The sequence below is a fragment of the Moschus berezovskii genome, chromosome 18 (assembly GCF_049115385.1).
Source record: "Moschus berezovskii isolate FMDL1 chromosome 18, NW_MosBer_1.0, whole genome shotgun sequence".
NCBI lineage: Eukaryota > Metazoa > Chordata > Mammalia > Artiodactyla > Moschidae > Moschus > Moschus berezovskii.
Window position 1 is genome coordinate 64,739,326 of NC_142477.1, and position 17,289 is coordinate 64,756,614.

General features: G+C 44.6%; 1 protein-coding gene across 8 annotated transcripts in view; it reads left to right on the forward strand.

Moving 5' to 3' along the window:
* MAST4 (microtubule associated serine/threonine kinase family member 4) overlaps positions 1 to 17,289 on the forward strand; it is a 642,435-nt gene that overhangs the window by 7,706 nt on the left and 617,440 nt on the right. The window contains exons 1-2 of one of the 8 annotated variants that reach the window (XM_055421944.2): positions 13,006 to 15,007; positions 15,952 to 16,084. The exons of 6 other annotated variants lie outside the window; for them this stretch is intronic. The gene's annotated coding sequence lies outside the window, so the exon portion shown is untranslated. Of the gene's footprint in view, positions 1 to 13,005; positions 15,008 to 15,388; positions 16,085 to 17,289 lie in introns of those variants that run through there. One more of the 8 variants, XM_088827736.1, reaches the window with a different exon arrangement.

Genomic DNA, 17,289 nt, shown 5'->3' on the forward strand with positions numbered 1-17,289 from the left:
TGGCGCAGTGTAAACATTTCAATTTTTTTAAGGCAAAATTGCAAAAGCCTAGGATCCACTTTTGCTATAACTCAGATAAATGCGGGTGCAGTGACTGCAGGTGGCTTCCCTTCCCCAGCCTGGTGCTCTGGCCCATGTTCCTGTTTAGGCTGACATTTACACAGCTTTCCATCACCCAGTTCAAGGCTGATTGTGCCCTTTGTGCCTCCATTTAGTCTGGTATTAATCAGATATTTCTTTTTGGGTCCTATTATTTTGGGGTAGAGCATAAGATCAAATACAGTCAAGCAGAAATCTCTTTCGCCAGCAGCTTGTGGGCACTTATTTCTTTCCCCCTTTTTGCCCTTCTCTCTAACCCCTTCAGAATTCCTGGAAAGAATTGGACAGTAGTCACGTGTCAATGCATTTCTGTCCTAAGTCAGGCTTAGGAGAGAAATGCAGCATGTGTGCTCAGTTTGCTTCAGTCGTCTCCGACAGCCTATGGGCTGCAACTTGCCAGGCTTGTCTGTCCATGGGATTCTCCAGGCAAAAATACTCAAGTGGGTAACTGTTCCCTTCTCCAGGGAATCTTTCCAACCCAGGGATCGGAACCTGGGTCTCTTGTGTTGCAGGCTGGCTTCTTTACTGCTGAGCCTCTGAGGAAGCCCCTAGGAAAGAACTGCTGCTGCTGCTACTGCTGCTAAGTCACTTCAGTCGTGTCTGACTCTGTGTGAACCCATAGATGGAAGCCCACCAGGCTCCCCCGTCCCTGGGATTCTCCAGGCAAGAACACTGGAGTGAGTTGCCATTTCCTTCTCCAATGTGTGAAAGTGAAAGTGAAGTTGCTCAGTCGTGTCCAACCCTTAGCGACCCCACGGATTGCAGCCTACCAGGCTCCTCCATCCGTGGGATTTCCTAGGCAAGAGTGCTGGAGTGGCTTGCCATTGCCTTCTCCGTAGGAAAGAACACCCATCCACCCTTCCCTAAATGTGAAACGTCAGTTCAGGACCGTGGTCAGCGGTCTATACATTTAAGTGTATAGAACTTGTGTGAAATTTCTGGTTGCTTCTCCAACTTCTTTTAATGAAAAAGTTCACTTCTTATTTAATGATTTGAATTCATAACCAGGCACATGTGTCTCTGAAACAGCTGATAAATCTGTACCCTATGCCTGCACTCTTGCTGGCCCATCAATTCTCCTGTTGGACACAGTCCATATACTTTTGATTATGGTACTACTTCCACTGAACATTTCAGCCCTAATGCTTTGTACTGATATTGGGGGCAGGGGTTGGTAGAGGGGAGGCTGACAAATTGGCTTTCTTTTCTTAACTAATTTCATAGGTTATGGTGTGGAAAATGAAAACTTAATTATAATGTTCTTGACTTTGTGTTTGGGGGGTGTTTTCAGTGGCCAGCGACTCACAGGCATGCCCATTTAGTGTGGGTAGATGAATATACATTTGAAGCTCATCTCAGGTGTGGGTATTTTGGCCTCTGCCTTAAGACTTGCTCAGCTAGTTTTTTAATAAGCTGAGAAGTTAGGTAGCTCCTGGTAGATGATTTTGTGCCTTTCCAAGTTTGTTTTAAAAACAAACAAAAAATAATAAGATCATCATATATTGGGGTTCCAGTGTTAACATCTGTTTTTTCAGGCATTTCTTTATGCCGAGATGGATGTACCTTCAAAATGCAGGAAGGGTCCCAGTGCCTCACCATTGATAGGGAAATAAAGTAAAATTGGGTTCAAATCGGTGGTTAAAATCTTATGTCGCTGTTTACTGCCCTTGAGACTTATATTCTCAGAAATTACAGATTCACAATTGCTTCTTAGGGCAATCATTGCTAGGTAAACTGCATTAAGATATTGAAACAGAATGCAGTTGTGATGAAATTCATTTTATGTATAAAGGTTAAATGATTAATTTCACAAAGAGGTTCTTGATGAATAAACTGGCTCCATAGGCGTGTGTCGAGCTCCTGGACACTCAAAACTCACAGAATTTGCTTTGCCACTCCTTTAGTTTTATTTAGCTAGTTTTAGTTTTTTCATTTAAAAGATGCAACTAGAATGGAGAGAGTGCTTAATTGAAAGCACCTGAGTCGTAACTAAAGTCGTCATCAGCCCAGGCTTCTCCGTTTAAAAGGGCAGCTCCCAGGCTCCTCACCTAGATGCAGCCGTGAAGAGATAGGGAGAGCAGCTCCAGAGAAAAGGGCAATCCCGAATGTTTGTTCGGAGGGAAAGAACCATTGAGAAGTTTTACTTAAGGAGAACTTCTGACTCATCTCAAGTCAGTAGAGTACAAATCAGGAAGACCCAAAAAAATGCCCACCTTCCTGTTCTTCTGGCTCTTATGAGACAAGTAAGTCAGATTGCTAGGTTAAGCCAGCGTGGCCTTAGTTTAAAGACTCAGCGAACATATCTGAGCACAAGAGAGTGAAGGAGAACGAGAGAAAAACTGCTGGTCACGTAAGGAAAGACTTATTTTCTTTCCCTGCTACGTTTTGATACTTTATATATTGTTGAAATTTTACTTTTGTATATTTTATTTCATGTGCCATTTTGGAAATGTTTTTGTTGTTGTTGTTCTACAAACACTGTTTGCCTATAAGCTACCCCAGTTCATTGTTGGCTAGGAAGAGGAGTATGGTTTAGAATGGCCTCTTGAGACCTTTTAGGACTTAAAAAGCAGAGACATTACTTTGCCAACCAAGGTCCGTCTAGTCAAGGCTATGGTTTTTCCCATGGTCATGTATGGATGTGAGAGTTGGACTGTGAAGAAAGCTGATGGCCGAAGAATTGATGCTTTTGAACTGTGGTGCTGGAGAAGACTCTTGAGAGTCCCTTGGACTGCAAGGAGATCCAACCAGTCCATTCTAGAGGAGATCAGTCCTGGGTGTTCATTGGAAGGACTGATGCTGAAGCTGAAACTCCAGTACTTTGGCCACCTCATGCGACGAGTTGACTCACTGGAAAAGAGTCTGATGCTGGGAGGGATTGGGGGCGGGAGGAGAAGGGGGTGACAGAGAATGAGATGGCTGGATGGCATCACCGACTCGATGGACATGAGTTTGAGTGAACTCTGGGAGTTGGTGATGGACTGGGAGGCCTGGCGTGCTGTGATTCATGGGGTCGCAAAGAGTCGGACACGACTGAGCGACTGAATTGAACTGAACTTAATCCCTGGTGATGGTGGGTCCTAGCCCTGATGCAGGGTCTCTATTAGGACAAGAGAGAACATGGAAATTCTAACTGTGAACGCTCTTAGTTTTCTTTATTATAATGTCAGTGTCACTTTGACTTTTTAAGAATTCCATTTTTTAAATTAAAACATTTCTACCTGGAGAAAGCTGATGGCGATAGTTTTAATGTTATAGAATAAGTCCTGTTGGGAAGAGTTAGATTAGTAGAGTAACAATGTGAAAGTTGTATAACCTGCTACTATCATGCTGTTTTAAATTCCTTTAAAATTATTTGAGTCATCACTTTCTGTGTGTTAGGTTACCTGTCATTCTGTGTTCTAATTCATCCCTGTTTCTTTCAGCCCCTTCCTACCTATAACTTAGTCATCAGAATTTTAAAAAGAGCAGCACAGATCACTTTGGTTGGAAGACTGTAGTAAAACCTTTGTTTAATCAGAATATTTGGGGGAGAGACTTTTTTTGGTTACTCAATCTTATGATTCACTAAAAATTAACTGAAAAGCTCTTTTGTTCTCACTTTGTTGTTTACCTTTTTTCTTATAATTTCTAGATGTGGATTTTCTGCCTTATTTTGTGATGAACAAGCTAGATTTTCTTTTTAGTGATTAGACATATTATAATGCTTTAGGGATCTCACTTTGGCTATCAGTCACCTTCAAAGCCTACTGAAGATGGAAAAAGTGCATAAGAAGAAGTAGAAAGTATAAAATTGGGTGCACTATTAACAAAAGTAGATGATCTTGATTTCTTTAGAAGTTGGAGTTAGCAAAGTACTTTTTTTTCTGACAGCTTTGCTTCATTATCTTTGCTCCTGGGTTATGCCAGATCATGTATATATTGTTAATATTTGTACAGTACTTAGCAGTTTTCACAGCCTTTCCTGATACTATTTCAGCTGTTCTTTCCTTCTCATTTTGTAGACATGTCTTCTTGTCGTGTACTTAATAGTTTCTCTGTTTCTTTCCCACTAGACTATGTGATGTTGAGAGCATCACTTAGCCAGTATGGTAGTGTGGGCCAATTGAATTGCCAATTAAGCTTAAAAAGACTTTTGCGAACATTGAGTAAATGCATGTAAAACACTCAGAATGATGTCTTGACACACAATGTGCCTCAGTGGAAATTTGGAGGCAGTGCTTTATTATTACCCACTGTATGTCCTGTGCATTTGGCATTAAGAGTTTAAGTGTCTGAAGAACTTTAAAGATCAGAGTGAAGATTTAGTTCAGTTCAGTCACTCAGTCATGTCCAACTGTTTGCGACCCCATGGACTGCAGCATGCCAGGCTTCCCGATCCATCAACAACTCCCAGAGCTTGCTCAAACTCATGTCCATAGAGTCGGTGATGCCATCCAGCCATCTCATCCTCTGTCATCCCCTTCTCCTCCCGCCTTCAACTTTCCCAGCATCAGGATCTTTTCCAATAAGTCAGTTCTTCGCATTCGGTGGCCAAAGTATTGGAGTTTCAGCTTCAGCATAAGCCCTTCCAATGAATATTCAGGACTGATTTCCTTTAGGATGGACTTGTTGGATCTCCTTGCAGTCCAAGGGACTCTCAAGTCCAAGGTACTTTCCAACAGCACAGTTCAAAAGCATTAGTTCTTTGGTGCTCAGCTTTCTTTGTAGTCCAACTCTCACATCCATACATGACTACTGGAAAAACCATATCTTTGACTAGATAGAACTTTCTTGGCAAAGTGATGTCTCTGCTTTTTAATATGCTGTCTAGATAGGTCAGAGATTTTCTTTAAAGGAGCAAGCGTCTTTTAATTTCATGGCTGCAGTCACCATCTGCAGTGATTTTGGAGCCCCCCCAAAATAAAGTCTCTCACTGTTTCCATTGCTTCTTCATCTATTTGCCGTGAAGTGCTGGGACCAGATGCCATGATCTTAGTTTTCTGAATGTTGAGTTTTAAGCCAACTTTTTCACTCTTCTCTTTCACTTTCATTAAGAGGCTCTTTATTTCTTCTTCACTTTCTGCCATAATGGTGGTGTCAATTGCATATCTGAGGTTGCTGATATTTCTCCCTGCAATCTTGATTCCAGCTTGTGCTTCATCCAGCCCAGCATTTAGCATGATGTACTCTGCATGTAAGTTAAATAAGCAGGGTTACAATACACAGCCTTTACGTACTTAATTCATGATTTGGAACTAGTCTGTTGTTCCATGTCCAGTTCTAACTGTTGCTTCTTAACCTGCGAACAGATTTCTCAGGAGGCAGGTCAGATGGTCTGGTATTCCAATCTCTTGAAGAATTTTCCACAGTTTGTTGTGATCCACAGAGTCAAAGGCTTTGGCATAGTCAATAAAGCAGAAGTAGATGTTTTTCTGGAACTCTCTTGCTTTTTTGATGATCCAGTGGACGTTGGCAATTTAATCTCTGCTTCCTCTGCCTTTTCTAAATCCAGCTTGAACATCTGGAAGTTCACGGTTCACATATTGCTGAAGCCTGGCTTGGAGAATTTTGAGCATGATTTACTAGTATGTGAGATGAGTGAAATCATGCGGTAGTTTGAGCATTCTTTGGCATTGTCTTTCTTTGGGGTTGGAATGAAAACAGACCTTTCCCAGACCTGTGGCCACTGCTGAGTTTTCCAAATTTGCTGGCATATTGAGTGCAACACTTTCACAGCATCATCTTTTAGGATTTGAAATAGCTCAACTGGAATTCCATCACCTCCACTAACTTTGTTCATAGTGATGCTTCCTCAGGCCCACTTGAGTTCGCATTCCAGGATGTCTGGCTCTAAATGAGTGATCACACCATTGTGGTTATCTGGATCATGAAGATCTTTTTTGTATAGTTCTTCTGTGTGTTCTTTCCACCTCCTCTTAATAACTTATGCTTTTGTTAGGTCCATACCATTTCTGTCCTTTATTGAGCCCATCTTTGCATGAAATGTTTCTTTGGTATCTCTAATTTTCTTGAAGAGCTCTCCAGTCTTTCCCATTTTATTGTTTTCCTCTATTTCTTAGCACTGATCACGAAAAAGGCTTTCTTATATTTCCTTGCTATTCTTTGGAACTCTGCATTCAGATGCTTATATCTTTCCTTTTCTCCTTTGCCTTTCACTTCTCTTCTTTTCTCAGCTATTTGTAAGGCCTCCTCAGACAACTGTTTTGCCTTTTTGCATTTTTTTTCTTGGAAATGGTTTTGATCACTGCCTCCTGTACAATGTCATGAACCTCCATCCATAGTTCTTCAGGCACTCTGTCTATCAGATCTGATCCCTTGAATATGTTTGTCACTTCCACTGTATAATCATGAGGGATTTGATTTAGGTCATACCTGAATAATCTAGTGGTTTTCCCTACTTTTCAATTTGAGTCTGAATTTGGCAATAAGGTGTTCACGACTGGAGCCACAGTCAGCTCTCAGTCTTATTTTTGTTGACTGTATAGAGCTTCTCCATCTTTGGCTGCAAAGAATATAATCAATTTGATTTTGGAGTTTACCATCTGGTGATGTCCATGTGTAGAGTCTTCTCTTGTGTTGTTGGAAGAGGGTGTTTGCTATGACCAGTGCATTCTCTTGGCAAAATTCTGTTAGCCTTTGCCCTGCTTCATTCCATACTCCAATGCCAAGTTTGCCTGTTACTCCAGGTATCTCGTCACTTCCTACTTTTGTATTCCAGTCCCCCGTAATGCAAAGGACATCCTTTTTTGGTGTTAGACCTAGAAGGTGTTGTAGGTCTTCATAGAATCGTTAAACCTCAGCTTCTTCAGCATTACTGGTGGGGTATAGACTTGGATTACTGTGATATTGAATGGTTTGCCTTGGAAACGAACAGAGATCATTCTGTTGTTTTGGAGTCTGCATCCAAGTACTGCGTTTCGGACTCTCTTGTTGACTATGATAGCTACTCCATTTCTTCTAAGGGATTCTTGCCCACAGTAATAGATATAATGGTCATCTGAGTTAAATTCACCCATTCCAGTCCATTTTAGTTTGCTGATTCCTAAGATGTCTATGTTCACTCTTGCCATCTCCTGTTTGACCACTTCCAATTTGCCTTGATTCATGGACCTGACATTCCAGGTTCCTATGCAAGATTGTTCTTTACAGCCGCAGACTTTACTTCCATTACCAGTCACATCCACAACTGGGTGTTGTTTTTGCTCTCGGTCCATCTCTTCATTGTTTCTGAAGTTATTTCTCCACTGATCTCCAGTAGCATCAGTTCAGTTCAGTCGCTCAGTCGTGTCTGACTCTCCGCGACCCCAGTAGCATAATGGGCACCTATTGTCTTGGAGAGTTCATCTTTCAGTGTCCTATCTTTTAGCCTTTTCATACTGTTCATGAGGTTCTCAAGACAAGAATACTGAAGTGTTTTTCCATTCCCTTCTCCAGTTCACTACATTTTGTCAGAACTCTCCTCCATGACCTGTCTTGGGTGGTTGTACGCAGCATGGCTTACAGTTTCATTGAGTTAGGCAAAGGATAAAGATGGTGGAGTAGAAGGACGTGCATTCATCCTCTCCTGCAATAACTCCAAAATTACAACTTGCTGCTGAACAACCATCAATAGGAGAATGTTGGAGCCCACCAAAAAAGGATAATTCACATCCCAGGGAAAAGGAGAAGCCCCAGCAAGATGGTAGGAAGGGTGAAATTGTGTTTAGAGTCAAACCCCATACCTGCCAGAGATGCTCGGAGGGCTCAAACAAACCGTGTGCACACCAGGACCCGAGACTGAGCCAGAACTCTGTTTGAGTGTTTCCTACGGAGGTGCGGGTTAGCAGTGCACTGCTGCAGGGGCAGAGGCTCTGGGTGCAGCAGACCTGGGTGTGGCATAAGCCCTCTTTGAGGAGGTTGCCATTAACCCCACCATAGAGCCACCAGAACCTACACAGGACTGGGGAAACAGACTCTTGGAAGGCACAAACAAATGCTTGTATGCACCAGGACCCAGGAGAAAGGAACAGTGATCCCACAAGAGACTGACCCAGACTTGGCCGTGAGTGTCCAGGAGTCTCTGGCAGAGGCGTGGGTTGGCAGGTGCTTGCTGCAGGGTTGGGGGCACTGAGTGCAGCACTGTGTGCATGGGACCTTTTAAAGGTCGCCATTATCTTCATTACCTCCACCATAGTTTGGCCTCAGGTCAAACGTCAGAGAGGGAGCACAGCCCTGCCCTTCAACAGAAAACTGGATTAAAGATTTACTGAGCATGGCCCCGCCCATCAGAACAAGACCCAGTTTCCTCCTCAGTCAGTCTCTCCCATCAGGAAGCTTCCCCTTTAAGCCTCTTATCCCTCTCCATCAGAGGGCAGACAAAATGAAAACCACAGTCACAAAAAACTAACCAATCTGATCACATGGACCACAGCCTTGTCTAACTCAATGAAACTATGAGCCATGCTGTGTGGCCTAAAAACCCAAGATCATGGGTTTAATTTGCTGAGTTTCAACAAATGAAAAGTTTTTGACATTAAACCAATTCTTATTTTACTGTTAGCATTGGGAAACTGTATTCTGCCAAGTTATTCATTACAACCACACTTCTAACTCTGAGCCATTTTTGGCCAGATGTTTCAAGGAATTATTTTAATTGCTGTTGACATTTTGACAACTAGCCTTACAATTTTAACAGTGATACTGGGCTGTACTCATTGGTGCTCAGGATAAACGGCTGTCAGTAGAAATGTCAGAAATTCTGGCAACTTTGTCAGGACTGGATGAGTGTCGGTGGAGAAGTTAGGAGTTCTGAACTGTGCCTCTACTCCTGGCTGGGCAAGATATTAACCCCATGGAGTTCACATGGGATGAAAGGTGGTCCTTTCCAGCTCCTCCCCCCCTTTTTTTTTTTGTTTCCTCTTACTACAGAAACTTTGATTTAACATTTTTTAAAATTTATTTATTTTAATTGGAGGCTAATTACTTTACATTACTGTATTGGTTTTTCCATACATTGACATGAATCTGCCCTGGGTGTACATGTGTTCCCCATCTTGAACCCCCCTCCCACCTCCCTCCCCATCCCATCCCTCTGGTTCATCCCAGTACACCAGCCCCAAGCATCCTGTATCATCGATTTAACATTTTAAAGTTGTCATCAGTGTATAATTAGTTAGAGAACTGTTCATTCATATTTGTCTCTTGACAAATCTGCTTTTGCCCATCTTTTAAAATTATTTGGTATGTTTCTGTTGGTCATCATGGATACATGTTGAGGGTGCTCTTACCTCCCAAGCCCTGCAGAGGAGTTGGACTCTGGGTAACAGGGCCAGTCCTGTATTTTTCTTGATGCACTAAGTAGCATACTGTTGTGTGCACCAGGAATTACTGTTGTAGGTGAAATGATGGTTTTTAGTGCTGACTTTCAGAGGCTGATTGCAGAAGAGAATCTGCAGATTCTTAGTTCAGTAGCAGAATCTGCTTATTACAATAGGCTCCAAACAGAAGACTTGGGTTTCCTTTCTGGAGTTATTCTGGGTCATACATCCTGTCACAAGCCTATCTAGACCAGAAATCTTTGGTTTTTAAAACAGTCATTCTTAAATTTAAAAGATTTATATGGTCTTAGCTTCCCCAGCAGGCTTCCCTGGTAGCTCAGCTGGTAAAGAATTTACCTGCAATGCAGGAGACCCTGGTTCAATTCCTGGGTGAGGAAAATCCCCTGGAGAACAGATAGGCTACCCACTCCAGTATTATTGGGCTTCCCTGTGGCTCAGATGGTGACGAATCTGCTTGCAATGCAGGAGACTTGTGTTCCATCCCTGGGTTGGGAAGATCCCTGGAGGAGGGCATGGCAATCCACTCCAGTATTCTTGCCTGGAGAATCCCCATGGACAGAGGAGACCATGGGGTCACAAGGAGTCAGACTCGACTGAGCAGCTCAGCACAGCTCCCCCAGGCCAGCCAGGGCCCTCCTGTACTGTTCCGGATCTTAGCCACCCACCCCTTTAGTCCACTTTAGTGGACTAAAGTTTGTTTGCGAAGGTAAGTTAGAATCTTTCAGGAGAAATTACATTTACCAGTGTTTTTTTTTTTTTTTCTTCAAATCAGAGGTTGGCACTTCTAATCTAAGCTGTTAGCCTGAGGTTTTGGGATTAGTTGGAGCTTGGAGTGTCAAGTCCCATGCTGCTGCTGCTGCTAAATTGCTTCAGTCGTGTCCGACTCTGTGCGACCCCATAGATGGCAGCCCACCAGGCTCCCTGTCCCTGGGATTCTTCAGGCAAGAACACTGGAGTGGGTTGCCATTTCCTTCTCCAATGCATGAAAGTGAAAAGTGAAAGTGAAGTCGCTCAGTCATGTCCAACTCTTCACGACCCCATGGACTGCAGCCTACCAGGCTCCTCTGCCCATGGGATTTTCCAGGCAAGAGTACTGGAGTGGGGTGCCATCGCCTTCTCTGGTGAAGTCCCATAGAGATGTTTTAAATGGTGATTTGGTTTCCAGGGCTTCCCTAGTGTCTTAGGCAGTAAAGAATCTGCCTGCAATGAAGGAGATACAGGTTCGATCCCTGGGTTGGGAAGATCCCCTGGAGAAGGGAATGGCAACCCACTCCAGTATTCTAGCCTGGAGAATTCCATGGACAGAGGAGCCTGGCGGGCTACAGTCCATGGGGTCGCAGAGTCAGACACGACTTAGTGACTGAACATTAGTTCTCAACATCTGATTGCCTGGATGAGGGCCCTGCCCTCCCTTCACTAACTCCCTTTTGTGTTAGTGAAAGTTGAGCTGGGGGAGGGAGAATCCATATGCTCAGCCTCTGCTGCAGCCACTTGGTGGCTATGGGTATCGTCCTGAAGGTGTGGTAATGATTCCTCTTTGTCTTTAGGACACCCATATGGATGCCCAAGACTCCTTCCCATTTTGGGGCAGATTATTTTAACCCGAAGCATTATCTCCTGCCACTTTTCAGCTCAGTTCTAATGGAGAAAGCCTGTAAAGGCTCAGAATTTAAGGCAGAAGGTGGTAGATATCATCTTATGCCTGTTAGGATGGCTGTTATCAAGAAGACAAGTGTGGGCATTCTCCCTTGCTTGTTCTTTTAGTTTAACTCAGATAATAGGATTGATACATCCTGTAGATGAGGCTCTAAATAATTGCCACATATCCTTGTTCCATTGGGGCTTTATATTTGAATGTGTATTTTAAGGCCATTTTACCCAGAGCTCGAATCCAGAGTTGAGGAGTGGTGGCTGTTTCACGGCACCTGTATGATGGTTTTCTTCATGGTGCCACAAGCTGCTGTTTTTCTTTGTTTTCTCTCCCCTGTTTCTCTCCCTTCCCTTCACACAAAGGTTAAGACAGTTATAGAATTAGTGCAATTTTTTAAAAAGTGGGGGTGAAGGCCCCCCTCCAAATAATTTATAGCCAGGTTCCAGCAATGAGGATAATGTCATCAGAACCTCTCTAAATGTCCCTTTAGAGATTGTTTGTGGTAATTAAAAGGAAAATGAAACACGGATTTTTGAAAAATGATAAATACAGGTTTACCAGGTGATTTCATGATGCTAGATGGAAGCCCTGCTGAGAAACATCCTGGGTACTCACTTTATACTCCCGAGAAACCTGTAATCAGATGGGCACTGTTGTGAAATTGTTCAGTTACCGTTACCTGTGGTTTGTAGAAATTTATTTTGACACTTAAGGACATCTAAGGATGTAAATTTAATTACTGTTGCTGCTGCTTTCTCTGTGGGCTTGAATGAAAAGTGGCAGATTATATACTGAAATTGCCATTAAGATGTAGTTTTTTTAAGTTTCATGGGGGCTTAAAATTTTCTAAACTTGCAATGTGGATGGATGACTTTTAAAGCATTAACAGAGTCTTCTTGGGCAATCACACTCATTTGACTTAGAGAGGGACAGCTTTCAGTTTGATGTGGTTCAAAAAGCTGCTCACTTAGGATATTCTAGAAGAGTAGAGCTTGAATACGGTGTGTTTTCTGTGTGGGTCTCCTTTTAATCCAAACTGGCAGTGGAGCTATAGATCTGGTATTATTAAAGTCCAGAGTGGCAAGGGAGCTGAGCCAAGTCCACTTCTGGGGTCTCCATCATGCTCTTTTTTTTTTTTTTTTGGCAGTGTTTGTTTCTTTCCTTTGCCTGTTGGCCTGCACGTGTGAGAAGCAGAGAAAGAGGACTTGTTAAAGTATCGGGTGGGTGGACGCAAGTCCTAGAAGAAGTGAGGGCGTTAATGTTAGCACGATGTGGCAACAGAAGGTGCTGGTGAAGATGCGCTTGTTGAAGGTGAGGACTCCTCCCTGGTATCCAGGCTGCAGGTAACCCTCCCTGCTGTGGGGTAGAGCTGGTGTGAAAATGCAGGTTTTCCTTGGCCGAATCTGGAGGTTTTAGTGAGCCCTGCTGTTCTTGAAGCTCTGTAGGGTTAGCAGTGGGAGGGACAGGAAATGTTAAAGCACAAAGAAATCTGGTCAGTGCCTGTAGCCGCAGACAGTCGGGTTAGGAGGCCAAGCGCGCGCAGAGTGAGCTGCCCTGCGTGTGCATGGTGCACTTTTCAACAAGTGAAACTGTGAGCAGGCTGACGGTGGGAAAGGGAAGGGCACCGAGCACAGAATCAGCAACGTGATGGGATGTATCTGGGGGCGGTTTTTCCTGGTGCCCTTGAAGATGTAAACGTTGGAAAGAAAAAGTGCTTGTATCAGATTAAATGACTTGCCCTGTCCAGTATGCTCATTAGATACAGTTGTAGTCTTAGGAAAGTCTGTCTCTTTAAAAGTGGTAATATTTAGAAGGAGTGCTGATCGGCAGTTGATTTTTTTTTTCCGCTTGTTTATGGTTTACTCTTGCTGTAATTTAAAATTACTGGTAAACGTATACTACCGGAGTTGTATTTTTCTCTAATATCAGCTTATTTATGGCTTCATAACTTTCTAATCAAGAGTACTAAACAAAAAAAGAGTACTTATTTAAGCTTAATATTGCCCTAGATAACTAAGCAATATTTCCAACTAATACTTTTTTAATAACTGTTTTAACAAGCTTGTTTGTTGTGAAGGCAGTTTAGGGAGAAGGCATATTGGGTGCGAATTTACCAGGTAAGCCATTTTTGGTGCTATCTCTTGAAAATAGCACTTTCTTTGCTTGGGTATCTTTTGGTTACTCAGTAGTTGAAATTTACCAAGTTTTGAGAGCAGTGGTGTTTTGAGTGCAGCTGGAATTTCAAACACTCCTTCGATCTTCTTCTCCTTTTCTTCAGAGTACACTTGAAAATCTTAAAGGATAAGTTCTCACCCTCTGGATCTTTGGCAGGAATCGTGGCCTTAATTGGACCAGAGCCCCCTGCACAGTGGAGGACTTGCCCGATGGCCATGGCAGCCTGTGCCCTGGCAGCTTCCTGAGTCCTTGGAGCCATGTGGACTTGCTTAAGCGAGATCCTCAGGCATCCACAGACCAACTGGTCTTATGAGGCGGAGCCTGTGATTTAATAAAAGGTGGTGTCTCCAAGCCTCACACACCTGTGGACATGACGACACTGACGTGCTGGGTTTCCAGGGCCCTAGGGTGCTGCCAGGGCAACTAGTCCCTGTGTTTGCAGGTGCGGAGGGAAGTGAATGGAGAAGGAAATGGCAACCCACTCCAGGGTTCTTGCCTGGAGAATCCCAGGGACAGAGGAGCCTGGTGGGCTGCCGTCTGTGGGGCCACACAGAGTTGGACACGACTGAAGTGACTTAGCAGCAGCAGCAGGGTGCTGCCAGGGCAACTAGTCCCTGTGTTTGCAGGTGCGGAGGGAAGTGAATGGAGAAGGAAATGGCAGCCCACTCCAGGGTTCTTGCCTGGAGAATCCCAGGGACAGAGGAGCCTGGTGGGCTGCCGTCTGTGGGGCCACACAGAGTCGGACACGACTGAAGCAACTTAGCAGCAGCAGCAGCAGCAGGGAAGTGAACCTACTGAGGTCAAAAGAGACTGTTGCAAAGTCCCCTGGGACTTCTTCTGTCTCTTTCAGGAATCTGCAGGCATAGGCGAAAATTCCTTCCCCTGCGAGTTAATGGGTGTGAGCTAGACATGGTCTATCAGTGTGGGGGCGGTGTGTGACATGGGGGCTGCTGGCAAAAGCCGCAAAATTGCACAGCCAGGGAGCCGGAGAAAATGAGTTTATGGCATTAGTGGGGAGAACTTAGAGGTGGTGTTACTTATGTATGGCCAAGCAAAGGTGGGAGGATGAGGCTAGTTCTGCTTTTATAATTAACTTGAAGCTCCCAGATGAAGCAGCTTTTAGCCCCACCCCCTGTTTCCTGGCCCAGCACATCTTCCCCTTCACTTTTCCCCCAGGAAAAATAAGGAAGAAAGCAGCCTGTGAGCCCCGGGTGCCTGTCTGGCCAGTTCCACGACTTCTTCAAAGATTCTCTGTCCCGGTTATTTTTATTCTAACCACAGTGTGTGTGCTCTGGACTTTTGAAATTTACAGTTACAACTATGCTATTAATCTCAACTCTGAAAACTAAATATTCACTCTTCACCCGGAGCTTGCGGACAGCCTGGGTGATGCATGAGATGATTGAGAGGGTAGCAGCTAGTCCTGAAAAGCTTGCATCGTCTGGCCGGTGAAATCAAGGAGTTAGTTTGCCCTAATGGAAAGCTGTCTGGGTGTCTAGACTTCTTTGACTCCTGAGGAGGGCAGTGAGACCCCAATCTTAGATTAAGTCATGAAGCAGATCTTGTTGGAGGTTTTCTGTGCTGCAGAAGAAAGACCACGCAAGGGACCCCAGCTTTCTTATTCTTACAGGCACTTCCTCCTGTTCTTTGAGCTGGCAGACTTCTTTTGTGCCAAAAAGACATGGTACTCCGCACACCTCCAAGCAGGAAGGGGCTGCTGGGACGGTGATTTGGGGAGAGAAGAACCTCTCATGGTCCACAGGTAGGAAGAGACGTGGGGACCTGTCTTGTGGGAGGTGCATCTGTATAGCTGAAGACAAGTCATCCTTTGTGATGCTCTGTTAGAGGGGGGTCACCTATGACAGGGAAATGTTTTGTTTTTTTTTTTAAGCTTTTAAACCTTTGTTTTGCTTTTCTTCTTGTCTGATGTTTTATGTGGAAACTGGGACAGTGGTGATTCATTGCCTTGGGGATAGAAAACTGAAGCAGTTGGAAGAACAGGTTCTTCTCAGTCTGCGCCTAAGAAATAGAGAACACTGTGTGTCCTGGCCTGGAGGGTGGTTTTCCAGCGAGGACAGGGAGACAGGAAGCAGATTGCCTGAACTGAGAAAAGGGGCAGGGTGGGTGGGGTACCAGGGTTAGGGTTCATGATCTTTGGCAGCTTGACACACTGGCCCCTAGGTGGGGCCTGGGAGCTCTACAACTTGGACACCTGAGCTTCCTGCTTCGGCAAAAATCCTGGGGCACCTGTGGGCATGGCAGTACAGGCATGCTGGGTTTCCAGGGCCCTTGGGTGCTGGCCGACCATGAGCTCCAAGCGTGGCAGTCTCCCCTCGGTGCCACATGGCAGGAACCACTCTGAGGGATCAGTTTCTTGACCGTGGGCTTTGGAATAGGAATTAATTTGACTTCAAGAAAACAGTGGTTGTTTTGTTTGTTTTGGTATGTCTAACTTTGTAAATTGAGGTCTCAGACCCACTGTACCCATGATCCAAACATAGGTTCCTGGATTGTAATGCTGCATGTGTGCTAAGCTCATTCAGTCGTGTCCAACGCTTTGCGACCCTATGGACTGTAGCCTGCCAGGTTCCTCTGTCCGTGGGATTCTCCAGGCAGGAATACTGGAGTGGGTTGCCATTCCCTCCTCCAGGGGATCTTCCCAACCCAGTGAATGAACCCCTCTCTCCTGTGACTCCTGCATTGCAGGTGAATTCTTTACCACCGAACCACTGGGGAAGCCCGATGAGCCACCGGGGAAGCTCCTACCCCATATACTTCTTGATCCTGCTCTTCTGTGTGATTTTACTAAAAAAGTGTGATATTTGTGCAGACAGACCAGGTAAGGCACTGAGAACTCCCTTCATGCATCCCCTTTGCCCTCTGGGCATGTGCGTGGCTTCTGGTACTGGGTGTCACTCACCGGCCTGCACTGTCCTCAACACACTTTGAGCTCCACGAGAGCAGAGACCCTGTCTTATTCATTTTCACAGCCTCAGCAGTTGCCTCCCGTGTGCAGTAAGTCTTTGAATAAATAAACACATGGAGAAAACTTTGCAGCTTCAGGGAAGCTCTGAAATGGGTGCTGGCCCCAAAAGACTAATCCAAAAAGAACTCCAGGATAGAACCCCCTCACTTTAGCTTGATGACTGTAGGTGGGTACAGAGCGTAAGGTTTTCACATTCGTTCTATGTCCTCTTGTCAAAGGGGAGCGATTCAGTATGGGGCTCAAAGCAGATAAGTATTTTTTATTAAAAAATTTTTTTTTCCATTACAACGTTGTGTTGGTTTCTGCTGCAGAACAATGAGAATCAGCCATAGTTATACGTACATCCTCTCCCTCTTGAGCCTCCCTCCCTTCGCTGCATCCTTCCCCTCTAGGTCATCACAGAGTACCAGGCTAGGCTCCCTGTGTCATATAGCAAATTCCCACCAGCTATCTGTTTTACACACGATCGTGTGTGTATGTCAGTGCTGCTTTCTTTGTTCGTCCCACTCTCTATTTCCCCCACAGTGTCCACAAGTTTGTTCTCTGTATCTGTGAAGATCTTAAGGTTTTAAAACATTTTTTAGGAGTATATGTCGAAGTTATATGTAAGAATCAGTTTCTAGAAGGCTGGCAGTGCTGGATGGCCAGCTGTCAGCAGTCAGGCAGATCTGCCTGGCGTAAGGCCAGTGCAGGCTTGCTGGACATCCGAGTGGACAGCTCAGGGCTCCTGGTCCTCTTCCCATGACTGCTAAGAGCTGGTCAAGGAGAGGATGAAGCCCAAGGCCAGCCCCCTTGTAGGTGAAGGGCTTCTATTCTGAATTGACAAGTTCTGTGTGGCCCTGGGGAAACCAGGGTTTTGCTTTCTCAACCCACTAGAGTAAGCAGCTGGCAGGGGCATCTGTGTGAGTGGGTGTGGGTGCTCCATCCTCTGAATAGGCAAACATTTTAAAATGTTTGCAAAAGCAAATTCTAGAGAGAAGTCCAGGACTTCCTCTTGCAAATACTTGGTAAATCCTGCTCCTTTTTTTTCCTTTTGCTAATTAATTTCCCGACAGCCT